Source organism: Sus scrofa, chromosome 1, assembly GCF_000003025.6.
Source record: "Sus scrofa isolate TJ Tabasco breed Duroc chromosome 1, Sscrofa11.1, whole genome shotgun sequence".
NCBI classification, from domain to species: domain Eukaryota; kingdom Metazoa; phylum Chordata; class Mammalia; order Artiodactyla; family Suidae; genus Sus; species Sus scrofa.
In genome coordinates this window covers 25904857-25917981 of record NC_010443.5, presented here as the reverse complement: position 1 = coordinate 25917981, position 13125 = coordinate 25904857, and the positions used below count along the sequence as shown (strand labels likewise).

At 41.2% G+C, this 13125-nt stretch overlaps 1 protein-coding gene across 6 annotated transcripts in view; it reads right to left on the bottom strand.

Moving 5' to 3' along the window:
* The window catches only part of NHSL1 (NHS like 1), a 324553-nt gene that overhangs the window by 70125 nt on the left and 241303 nt on the right, over window positions 1–13125 (bottom strand). The gene's annotated exons all lie outside the window — the stretch shown is intronic.

The window sequence follows — 13125 nt, the reverse complement described above, 5'->3', positions numbered from 1 at the left end:
TTATCAATGGAATAATCCTCGTGGCTTATCCTGGTCCAGAATGTTGAAATTCTATTATCACTACTATTATATAAATATTGGGTATCTTTTTCATAAAATTTCAACATTTCCACTTAAGCTTTCACTGAAATAAAACCTTATTTCTAAGCAACACTTATGTCATCTGATTATTTCTACGGTTATCTATTTCCCAGGAATAGGTATACAACGTATCAGCAAAGAGACAGAAGAATATTTTGCAAAATAATACATATTCTAAAACAGTAACTATGCATTTATGGTCTACCAGTCAGCAATTTTACATCAAGCACTTAATGGCTGCCTTGTGTTAGGCATCTGAGTTAAAAGTAAATCCAGCACAGTCACTGCCTTTCTCAGGAAGGTCACAGTCCAGTGGGGATGACACACCCAAACAGATAAATAATAAAATAACAGGTAAGAACAGGGGGAAAGATAAGACCATGATGTCAGCTGGAAAGAGGACAAAGGGCATGTAGCTCATTTTTAAATTTTTTTTTTTTTTTTTTTTTTTTTATGGCAGCACTTGTGGCATATGGAAGTTCCCAGGCTTAGGGTCAAATTGGAGCTGCAGCTGCCAGCCTACACCACAGCCACAACAATGCCAGATCTGAGCCACGTCTGCCACCTACACCACAGCTCACAGCATTGCCGGGTCCTTAACCCACTGAGTGAGGCCAGGGATCGAACCTCCGTCCTTCTAGATACTAGTCGGATTCATTTCCACTGAGCCATGATGGGAACTTCCTAAATGTATTTTTTATAAACTAGCCTTTAATTTGCATTTAGGAAATATTGTCATGGTATTATTGATCCCTGGAGAAGAATCAAGAAATTCAAACATGTTTAGTCACGGGTAGACACTGAAGTTTTTTTAAAAATTGGTTTCTAGGGAGTTCCCGTCGTGGCACAGTGGTTAACGAATCCGACTAGGAACCATGAGGTTGCGGCTTCGGTCCCTGCCCTTGCTCAGTGGGTTGACGATCTGGCGTTGCCGTGAGCTGTGGTGTAGGTTGCAGACCCGGCTCGGATTCCGCATTGCTGTGGCTCTGGCGTAGGCTGGGGGCTACAGCTCTGATTCGACCCCTAGCCTGGGAACCTCCATATGCCGCGGGAGCAGCCCAAGAAATAGCAAAAAGACACAAAAAAATAAATAAATAAATAAAAATTGGTTTCTAGCATTACCTAGGCTTTATGCATATGATTTTATATTTCATACACTTTTGTCTAAACTACAGTCTGCTCCCTACCAAAAGTTTCGTTTCCATCTGTGAGCGTATAATTGACCCTCTTTACCCATTTGTCCTCCTTTCCACTAACTGCTACTCTGTTCTCCCTATCTATGTGTTTGTTTTTCCCCATTTATTTGATTTAGATTCTACATACAACCAAAACCATAATTTGGCTTTCTCCATGTAACTTAGTTCATGTAGCATGATGCTCTCAAGGTCCATCCATGTTGTTGCCACTGGCAAGACTTCATCTTTTTGTATAGCTGGCTAGAATTCTATTATATATGTGTACATACCTCATCTTCTTTATCCATCCATCTATAACGGGCACTTAGTGATGTCAGAAACACTTGACAACCACATGCAAAAGAATGACACTAGACCATTATCTCACATCAGACACAAAAGCCAACTCCAAATGGATTAAAAACCGGAATGTAAGAAACCCTAAAACTCTCAAAAGAAAATAGGCAGGATGCCCTCTGGCATCAGCCTCAGCCATAGCTTTCTGCCTATGTCTCCTTGCGCCCTCCTGTGAAAGACAAAGAGCTGTTGGGGGACAGAGAAGAGGGGACTAAGAGGTAAAGCACAGTTGTCCTGGGACCCACGGAGATGGGCTAATGCTTCGGTGAAGCTTAGGGGAGAGGGATGTGGGGAAGGGAGGAGGAGAGAGAGGCCTCCGGCCTACCCTGAAGGGCGCTGCTGGTCAGAAGGGGTGGAGTTCAGTTGGTGGACTAGGGAGACACCGAAGGAGTTTGAGAGAGGAAGCTGAACGCCCAGCGTGGCACCAGAAAAGGATCGCTGGTGTGGGCGAAGAGCGTGTTTGAGTGGAACTGACTGGAGGTTGATGGAGAAAGACGGTGGCGACCCGGTGCAGCAAATCACACCGACGATGAGGAGGCCAGAATCAATTCTCACGGAGGGTTCGTTTTCTACGACCCCCTGGTCTTAAGCAGCTGCTCTTTACCACTGGGTGGTATGTTTCTGGAACCATTCTATACCTAAACAAATGGAATTAAACCTTGGCTAGGAATAAAGTGGACCCTCTTACCACTCATGCTTTCATCTGTAGTACACCTTAAAATATACCCTGTTTAGTTTTATTATGGAAAAAAGAGTATGTGTGTAACCCTAAAAGCTTCCTAAGAGCAGAGCTGTCTAAGGACTCAGGAGAGGCCTCCTTCCTCCTCGAACCCCTCCCCTTCCCATCCCTGTTTACACAAAGCCTCAGGCCCTCGGTGCGGTAAATGAAGTTAGGGCATGAAAGTCTTTATTTTGAATCTAAAACTTTCACAAATGCTGTTAAAGAAGTATTTAGTGAAAAGGAACATTTTCAAATACTAAACACAGGAGTCATCAGCAGAAATGAGTCATGATTATGTCATATAACATATAAACACATTTTGAATTACACAAAATTTGAGTACCTGATTAATTGAAAATGGTCTATAAAAATCAATAGATAGACCAATATATAGGGGGAAAGTCAGATATAATGGTATTCTTGTCAGAGCTCTGAATTCTTTTTTTTCTCTCTCTCTCTTTTTTTTTTTTTTTTTTGGTCTTTTTGCCCTTTCTAGGGCCGCCCCTGCAGCATGTGGAGATTCCCAGGCTAGGAGTCTAATTGGAGCTGTTGCTGCTGGCCTATGCCAGAGCCACAGCAACTCGGGATCCAAGCCGCGTAGGCAACTTACACCACAGCTCACGGCAATGCCAGATCCTTAACCCACTGAGTAAGGCCAAGGATTGAACCTGAAACCTCATGGTTCCTAGTCAGATTTGTTAACCACTGTGCCAAGACAGGAGGAGCTCCAGAGCTCTGAATTCTAAATGACAATTTTAAGCACTTCTCAAAGGAGTTCTAGCTCTTGAAAACAGTAAATTCCTCAGCCCAGCCTCATCTACAAGTGGTGCTTTTAATGACTGTTGATTTATTTTAGGCTATTTTTAAAAATCAAGCTTAACATCTGAGATAGATGATTATACATGACTAAGTTAATTTAGGTGCACTTATTATCTTCATGCATGGTCGAAATACTTGAAATACAATGCTTAAATCCACAGACACACCCATTCATTCTTATGCTTTCCAAACTCATTGGATTAAAAAAAAAAACAGAGCAGAAAGTATCCACAGGACCACAGGCCTATAAAATAAAATGTAGACACTCAGTAGTAAGAGATTTTAGAAATGTATAAAAAGTAATTATCAACATAATCTCTCTAATAAGCTTTCATAATAATACTTTAGTAATAGATAGCGATAGCTTAGGTCTAGCCTCTATTAAGGAACAAAGTCTTCCTGTAACTTTAACTTTTGAAAGAATTATATTTCATGTTTTTTAATAAATAACTTTCACATTGAGAGCAATTATACACAGTCTGTAATTCTTATCTACAAAAATAGTTGTCATTATTGAAGCTGCAAATCAAATGAATAACACAGGCAGATGAATTAGCACAATCAATAAATGTACAAATAAGAGAATAAATTTTAAAAATAGGACTGCCAAATAAAATACAGCATGCCCAGATAAAATTTCACAAAATTTTACAATTAAGAGATTCTTTTTTTAAATCTACAGTTAAATTCATTTGTAAATACCCCTGTAATTTATGACATTAAAAAGTAGCTTTAAGTATTGGACAGAGCAGATGAAAAATATATATTATTCAAGAAAAATTGAATTGACTATAGCTTCTTGCTGTTTGGCATTTAATTGATTAAAAACTGAAAGATGAGTTGGTCACTTTGACTAAAGAACCTATCTCTTATTTTTCAAATCAGGCATTTTTCTTATAATTACTACTCTCCCTCTTGTAGTAATCTAAGCTCTAAGACTCCTTCTTTGATTTACTTGTCAGTTTTAAGAGCCATCACTGAAGAGCTGCCACGTTGGAGCAACTGCACGACGGAAGGATCAGCCACCCCTCTAATCCAGCACCACTAATGGGACAACCCATATCATCTGGTCTCTGGTGTGATGGAACACCAAGTGTAAACACCACCTGGTAAATTCAGGTTCAACATTTTTTGACAAGTTAAATTCTTCCCATTTACGGAGTTCCTGTTGTGGTGCAGTGGAACCAAATCCGACTAGGAACCATGAGGTTGCAGGTTGGATCCCTGGCCTCGATCAGTGGGTTAAGGATCTGGTGTTACCGTGAGCTGTGTTTCGGCTCGGATCTGGCGTGGCTGTGGCTCTGGCACAGGCCAGAGGCTACAGCTCTGATTAGACCCCTAGCCTGGGAATCTCCATATGCCTCCATATGCGGGTGTGCCCTGAAAATACAAAAAGACAAAAAAAAAAAAAAAAAAAAAAAAAAAATTCTTCACATTTATAGGAAACACAAGAGCTAAAACTAGAGGAAAAAATAAAGACCATCACTCGAACATGGAACACTGTGCTGGTGTAGCCTCTCTAGTCAATCAATTAAACAATAATAACAATAAAGGGAATGCGCCAGATTTAAAAGAGATTTATGGAACAGCACAACCAGATGTATGATCCTGGAGAGGATGCTAGCTTTGGACAAACCAGCTTTAAAGAAAGGCCTTTCAGACAAAGGGGGAAATTCAAATATACACTGGGTATAGTCATGCTTTTTATAGTTGAATAGTAAGATTAAACGCACACGCGCGTGGGCGCACACACGCACACACTAAAGGTAATGCTGTAGAGATTCTGTCCCAGAAAGAAAACATGTCTCTGATGTCAGATGTTCACGAAGAACTATTTAACTGTCCTGAACCATGTTATTTCACAAAAGTGTGTTAAAAATCACCAATATTCCAGAACTTCATTGGTACAACAGTCTTTTCTTTCTTCTGCTCTGCTTGTGGATTAATCTTTAATGGAGAATCACATGGCATGTTGAAGACAGGACAAATGGAAATCTCTCTTCTCATCAATATCTGGTTGGGGGAGAGGCTGGGGGTAGAAAGGGAAACCTTAAGAGATGATCATGTGTCAATTCTTTAGAAGGAACTTGATCTGGCATCCACTTTGCCTGTTGATTTTGAGGCTAGGAAATACCCTGTATTCTGCATGTGTTGAAGCTAAAGCCTTCCACTGTGGATCCTAGTTAATAATTTAATCTAAAACCATTGCTACCATCTGCTCAGTCAATTTCAAACCGTCTGCTATCACTGTTTAGTTCCGTCAAGTCACAATATTCATGTGACAAATGCTGAACAAATGAAAGGCGAGGCAGACAGAAAGCATGCTACGAAAAAAGAAACCCCCATCAAAAGGTCCAGAACACAAAGGGATCCCTGCTGACTGAGCATTCAAAGCTCAGCCCTGCCTGCAGGGATGGAAGGCCGCAATGTCTCTCGAATGCTGGAAATGTGACAATCCAGGGACTGCCCTGAGATGAGGACACAAGGTGAGGCAAACAGGCAGGGCCCTGAGACTGGAAACACTGGTGGGTAGGGATACAGCAAGGGCAAGTTGAAAAAGGGGTCCTAGAAGGTTAGGGTGGAAAAGAGCCCTAAAGAGCACCCATCCACTCATTTTACAAAATAAGTGACCAGTAATAAATCACAGAGGGACCTAGCAGCTGAGCTAATTAATTAATTCTCCTTCCTGTGCTCCAGTTTTCAATACATCAGCCACCCTGCCTTCAAGGCAGAGGGCTGATGGGGCGGGTCTCCAACCACCCACACTAGTTTCTCCCTCTGGGCCTCAGCTATTCTTACTGGGGAGGGCGAGGGGGGTAGTAGTGGTGCTTGATCCCTGACTTAACCACCCGGCATGCCTCCATTCATTTTTAAGTTATAATTCAACCATTAACCTTCCTTAAGAAGCATTCCTTGACAGAGCTTTCAAAACTCTTTATTTCAAAACTCTATGTCATTTTACTTCAAAGATAACTTCCTCCTTAGAGTTCCAGTTGTGGCTCAGTGGTTAAGGAATCCGACTAGGAACCATGAGGTTGCGGGTTCGATCCCTGGCCTTGCTCAGTGGGTTAAGGATCAGGCATTGCCATGAGCTGTGCTGTAGGTTGCAGACGCAGCTCAGATCCCGCATTGCTGTGGCTCTGGTGTAGGCCGGTGGCTACAGCTCCAATTCGACTTCTATATGCTGCGGGAGCGACCCAAGAAATGGCAAAAAGACCAAAAAAAAAAAAAGAAAGAAACCCACAAAACAAACAAAAAAAAACAAAGTAACTTCCTCCAAAGTGAACTATGTCTGTCTAGTGGAAGGAGAATAAACAACTTCACTATCTTTAAGCCTCTTATATTTGAACCAATTATTTATTCTTCACATGATGTAAAGCTCTAATCCATCCACCTGAGTGTCTTGATTCATCTAACTCATTTTATTCAGCCTATATTAGGTATGCAAAGGCTCATTTCAGAAGAGAAATAATATATATGAATATCAATTAGTTTACCTTTCCCAATACATTCAAAACATATTTTCTGAATGCATATTAAGGGTCTACCACATCTTAGAAATGAGAATAATTTTCAATCACTTGGAAAATAAAATACATTTTCTGTGCCATTCATATAGAAGTTCCCAGGCTAGGGGTCAAATTGGAGCTACAGCTGCCACCCACAGCCACAGCCACAAGCCATAGTAAACGCAGGATCCTTAACCTATTAAGCAAGGCCAAGGATCAAACCCATATCCTCATGGATACTAGTTAGGTTCTTAACCCAATAAGCCACAACAGAAACTCCCAGTTATATCCTTTTACAACAAAAATAATTTAAAAGGAAATAAATTTTAAAATTTGAAAAGAGAAAAAAAAATCAATGCAACCTTCCTTCTAAATCTTCAGGGAAGAAAAAAAAATTTCATTGTGGCATGAAAAGCCAATGATGATCTTGGAGAGCTAATTTAAGACAGTCATGTGATTAGCTAAGGCACTCTCTTGTACTTTTTAAATTGGACAATGGTAACAAGGACCTGCTTATTTGATGGTGTTACAAAACCTACAAAGAATCTACACTTGAGAAGAATTTTCCACCTAGAAAATAACTGAGCACAAAGGATACTTCCTAATTAAGACTATCTGGGAAAACTGACAAAGTCATAGGTTGCCACCTACAGGGGGACACTGTCTGCTCAATGAGACACTGGTCCAGGGAAATGTTTCCTGCTGCCGTCTCTTGACAGAAGAGCTTGGAGAAAGGAGCTCTGGTTTAACACACTCTCATTCATGGTCAAGTCTCAAAAGAATGCAATACCCTCATCTTCTTCCACGAAATAGAGACCACGCTCTATGATCACTGAGCCCTTTTCTGAACCTCGGTTTAAATAAAGTTGATCTCAGGCCTCCAGGAGATGCATGAATATTCATAAACTTCTTTGCATCTGCAACCAAGCTCAGGTTAAGGAAGCACCCCTGCGTGACATAAAGCATTTCTGAAATCAATAAGGGGGCAGTTACATGTGAATAACTAGGGCTAAGGAAAGAGATCCACATCAATTTATAACCAAAAGGTAAAATCTTAGAACAAAAGAATCCAAAGACGCATGTTTGCATTTGGAGAGAAGATGACTCGAACCATACTGTCCACGAACACAAAAAATTCTTCATTTAATTTAAAACAAACAAGGGGGTTAAGGATGTGGCGTTGCCATGAGCTGTGGTGTAGGTCGCAGACACGGCTTGGATCCCGAGTTGCTGTGGCTATGGCGTAGGTCGGTGGCTACAGCTCTGATTAGACCCCTAACCTGGGAACCCCCATATGCCGAGGGAGCAGCCCTAGAAAAGACAAAAAATAAAATAAAATAAAATAAAATAAAATAAAATAAAATAAAATAAAATAAAATAAAATATAAATATAAATAAAAATAAAACAAACAAGGGAAAACCAGATTTATCATTGTGTAACTTCTTCCCAATTAAGAACCAATAAGTATGGAGATTTAAAGAATCCCTCGAGCTTATTATTTAGCAAGCAATGAATCCATTAACTGTTCAGTTTTCTTCTACTTCTGGTGATTTCTTATACTGTCTCACATATGGTTAAGATGAAGGCTACAATTAATAAGCTGGTGTGATCAACTGCTTTTGTTTTGAGACCAGCTGGTTCACATGCAAAAGGATAATTAGACAAATTAAGACAGACTGCTTTGGTTTGCTGATGAACTGACAGCAATACTTTCAGTTAAATGTCTCCAACTGTATTTGGTTTTCTAATAACGGCAAAAATTGATTTAGGCGAGGATAATGTTTATTTGATTAGTGTTACATTTTAGCTTTAAAAATTTACATTGTCCTAAACTACTGAACAGCAGAATAATTCTTCAGAGGAAACCGTAGCTCCTTTTAAGGCATGGGTACTACAAAAGCTTTGTCATTATGGCCGAGGTGTCATGGCAGGAGCAAAGGAAGGTCAGCCTGGCACAAAATGACATTCAGTATTAGACTGCAGGGTGCAGGACTTTAAGTCAGGTAGTCACAGATTTTGGAAATGAATAAAACTTTCCTATAAATCAATTCTTCATATACTTTACTAATTTTTCTTTTTGTTAGATAAAACTTTAAATAAGTAAACAACAAATGACAGCAAAGGACAAGAATAAAAATATTGATTATTGTATGGAGACACACATCCAGTATCTCCAGGTTCTAGTAACCTGGTATTACTATAGCAAGGGCTTCACAACGTGGATTTACGAATCGACATCCCAGATGCTTGTGGGCATTCCCTGGCACCAGGGGGCAATGCGATTGGACACAGCTTGAAGGGAAGGGAAGCAGGCTGACTGCAGAGCCAGCATCATTAGGCCAACATGGAATCTGAGAAAAATCAATGGTAATCAAAACGATAATGCTAATACTGGGTGACGGCTGGCCAAGGGCTTTGTAAAAATGATATGTTTAGCTCTTCCTCATTAGCAACACGGTGATTCTCTTTGTATCTTTTTAAAAATTATTTAAAATTATTATTATTATTATTTTTGTCATTTTAGGGCCACACTGGCAGCATATGGAGGTTCCCAGGCTAGGGGTCGAGTTGGAGCTGTAGCCGCCAGCCCACGCCACAGCCACAGCCACACAGAATCCAAGATGCATCCACTACCTACACCACAGCTCACGGCAAAGCCGGATCCTTAACCTGCTGAGTGAGGGCAGGGATCAAACCTGCATCCTCATGGATACTAGTCAGATTTGATTCTGCAGAGCCACAACAGGAACTCCAGTTCTTCACATCTTAACAAATATAATAATAGTAGGAAGGATTAAGGTCAACAGTCTTCTTTATGTGCCTACCAATATTTTCAATCCATAGCCAAAAATGTAAAGCTTGGAATTATAAAGACAGGTGTGGATATTTCATAATTTGGTTCACTGCTTTGTGTGTGTGTTTCACTAAAGAAAAAAAGGCCTAGGAGTTCCCATCGTGGTGCAGTGGTTAACAAATCCGACTAGGAACCATGAGGTTGCGGGTTCGGTCCCTGCCCTTGCTCAGTGGCTTAACGATCCGGCGTTGCCGTGAGCTGTGGTGTAGGTTGCAGACGCGGCTCGGGTCCCGAGTTGCTGTGGCTCTGGCGTAGGCCGGTGGCTACAGCTCTGATTCGACCCCTAGCCTGGGAATCTCCGTATGCCGCAGGAGCGGCCCAAGAAATAGCAAAAAAGACAAAAAAAAAAGTCCGAGGGAGTAGAAATCACTATAGGAATTTGGTAATGAAGTCAGAGGAAATCTCTGTTTCCCTCAAACAAAATAAAAAGAAAAGAGAGATATTTAGGGGGAAAATAAAACAGCAAAGTCTTTACAATACCCAACAGTTTTCCCAAACCTCTCTCAAATTGTACAGCAGCCTCCGAAAACTGAGCTACATCCATTTGTATCACCTTATCTGAAAAACTCATCTCTACGTGAGGAGAACATCCACACACGTCATCATATGATAAAACAAGCTCAAATGAAGCTACCACAGTCAACTTTCATCAGCAAACTGTATTTAATTAAGTACACATTTAGGCTAGCAAGGAAGGTCCTAAAATAAGGGCACTTTTCAGTACTTGCCTTGAAGTTCCTGTACAATCAGCTTTAATGTGACTGGAATGTAATTATTTTACTATAACTGCTTTCTGAAGAGAAATCCCAAACACATTCCATTGGACAGAGGAATCAGCCATAGGCTCCAGACAATATATTACACTCCTTATCAAAAGACACCCCAGGGAACCTCTGGAGAGCTGGTTCCAGCAGGACGCCCCATGTGGAAACAGGCTAAAATTCACTTTTCTCAGTAACCTCCCTCTTCTTCATCTTGTCAATACAATCACAACCACCCATCAACAACAATCAGTCTATATTCTGAATTTTCTAACATCACTCAAATGGTTTAACATCACCACTCCCTCCCCCACCCCAACGGCCTCTTCTTTCTGCAGCTGCTGCATGCTACAAATAGCTTCTTGTACAATTTGACTTAGAATGCACCCCAAACTAGACATGTTGAATGGCAACGTGAATGCTTCATTCAGAGAGCACTAAAATGTGTAGAATGTCCTAAAAGCATCACAGTGGCCAAGGGAATCCTTTGGAAGTCTTGGGGCCGAGGGCTGCTTTCAGCAGCAGCCTGCAAATTCTCAGGTCTATGCAAAACAGCGGGCGATGGGGTTCAGAAGATTCCCACCATGATCAAAGGAGGACGAGTTATTTCCCCTCAGCCTGCCCTGTCCACACAGGCTTTCTTAAAGGTGCTTCCATTCCCCACAGTTAATCTGTTTCTCTTCCTGCTTTCCTAATAAAATGTACTTAACGCTCAATCTATTCCTGCTCTAGCATCAATTATCCACTCTTAGATTAGTTCAAATAGTTTTTGGAGTTCCAGTTTGTGGAGCTCACAGGATAGGCGGCATCTCTGCAGGGTGGGGACTCAGGTTCAAACCCCTGCCCAGTGCAGTGGATCAAAGTATATAGGGTCACCATGGCTACAGCATAGGTCAAAAACTGCAGCTCAGATCTGATCCCTGATCTGGAAACTCCATATGCCATGGGGTGGCCGAAAAAGAAGAAAAAAAAAAAGTTTTGAAGTTGTTTGACTATTCTACACATGGCAAAGCCCACTCAGATATTTTTGGAAGCTCCTGGTGGGTCAGGGCCAAATCCATGCAGATCTCTAGTCTAGAGCCAACCTTGATGCCCGACAAAGCCAGATGCTTGGGAACTCAATACAGCGTTACAACACGTAACATTCATGAGCACATTCAAAGAAAGGGGGTTATCACCCATCTTTATGGACCAGGTAAGAGAGGCAAAGGCCCAGAGAATTTAAAAGCATCTGTCTAGAGTGTCATTAACTGCCTAACCTCTACAAAAATTGCCCCTAAGAAGTAGCTTGCAAATAGAAGACAAAAATTCCCACACAGATAATGGTTATTTTCATTTCATTACACAAATCGTTTTTTGAAAGGCTTCCCTGGGTGTCAAAATCGGAATTTATCTTCTTGAATATCAAGGATATCAGCAACCAGGTGATGACTGGAGCTGATGGGCAATGGGGAGGAGGTAAAGGAAACAACCCTTTTTTGGCTGCTACTAAAAATAAGAGCCAGAAGAACAAGTGGATGAGTTTTTACTTGCTCCTTTCCCATCGCACTCTAGGTCTCAGATTAATTGCCATTTCTTCAGGAAATCAAATCCTTTTCGACCCTCTGATTCCATTAATATCTCCTATTAATCACTCTCACAGAGACCTGGACTTTTCTTTCAGAGCCCTAGCTCTTGTTTCAGTGCAGTGATTTGTTTAATGACCTTATGTCTCACTGGACACAGGATCTAGACTATAGAGCAGAGGCCATGGCTCAGTGGGTCGCAGGGTCTAGACGGCAAACAGCAGATCAGATACACAGTATGCATGCAATTAATATTAGCTTGTTGAAAGAATGAGTTACAGGAAGAAAAGAAATAGTTTAAAGCAAATGAGCTCTAGCTTTATTTTATGGCATTAAAAAATAACTAATGTTCCCTGGTGGCCTAGCGGTTAAGGATTTGGTGTTGTCACTGCGGTGGCTCAGGTTCAATCCTTAGCCTGGGAACTTCCGCATGCCTCCGTCACAGTCAAAAAATAGTAACAGCTAATGTTAAAGTATCAGTATTGGTAGAGCGCTTTTAACTACAGACAAAAATCTATTGCAAAAAAAAAAAAAATACTTCACTCTTTTCCAGCCTGTTTTTTGTTTTGTTTTGTTTTGTTGGGATATTTGTTTGTTTGTTTTAATTTTATGGCTGCACTTGAGGCTTATGGAGGTTCCTGGGTTGGGGACTGAATTGGAGCTGCAGCTGCAGCAATGCTGGATCCTTTAACCCACTGCACTAGGCCGGGGATGGCACTAGGCCGGGGATGGAACCAGCATCTCTGCCCTGACCCATGCTGCTGTCAGGTTCTTAACACACTGCACCACAGCAGGAACTCCCAGCCTGGTCTCCTTTTATTAAAGATCCTAAGCATTACTTGAGGCACTGGAAACCCCAAGATGAAGACAATTTTTCCACAAAGGCTTCCTTGACCCTTTTATCTCCGGCGACCTCTCCTCAGCCCCCACCCCAGAGTGCATGACCCATTCCTTTGTGGTTACATTCTCCCACTGGGACCTTCCCTGCCTGAGGACGAATTACGCCTTTATTGACTTTGGAGATACATTAAGTTTGCTGACTAAATGACGAAATGAATCTCTGCCTTATTTGTAAGGAATTTCTGTTGAATGGAAGAAGACCTTAATAAAATGGCAACAATACACATTTTAAAATAGAGGGTGACCGCTAATGGGGGCCAGGAGGAAATGATACCCAGGGAAACGTGACAAAGCAGGATGACATGTGAGCTAGACCTGCACGGCTTTGCTAGATAGAGAAGGATATGAAACACATTCCAACTAGACAAAGGAACGAGAGCAA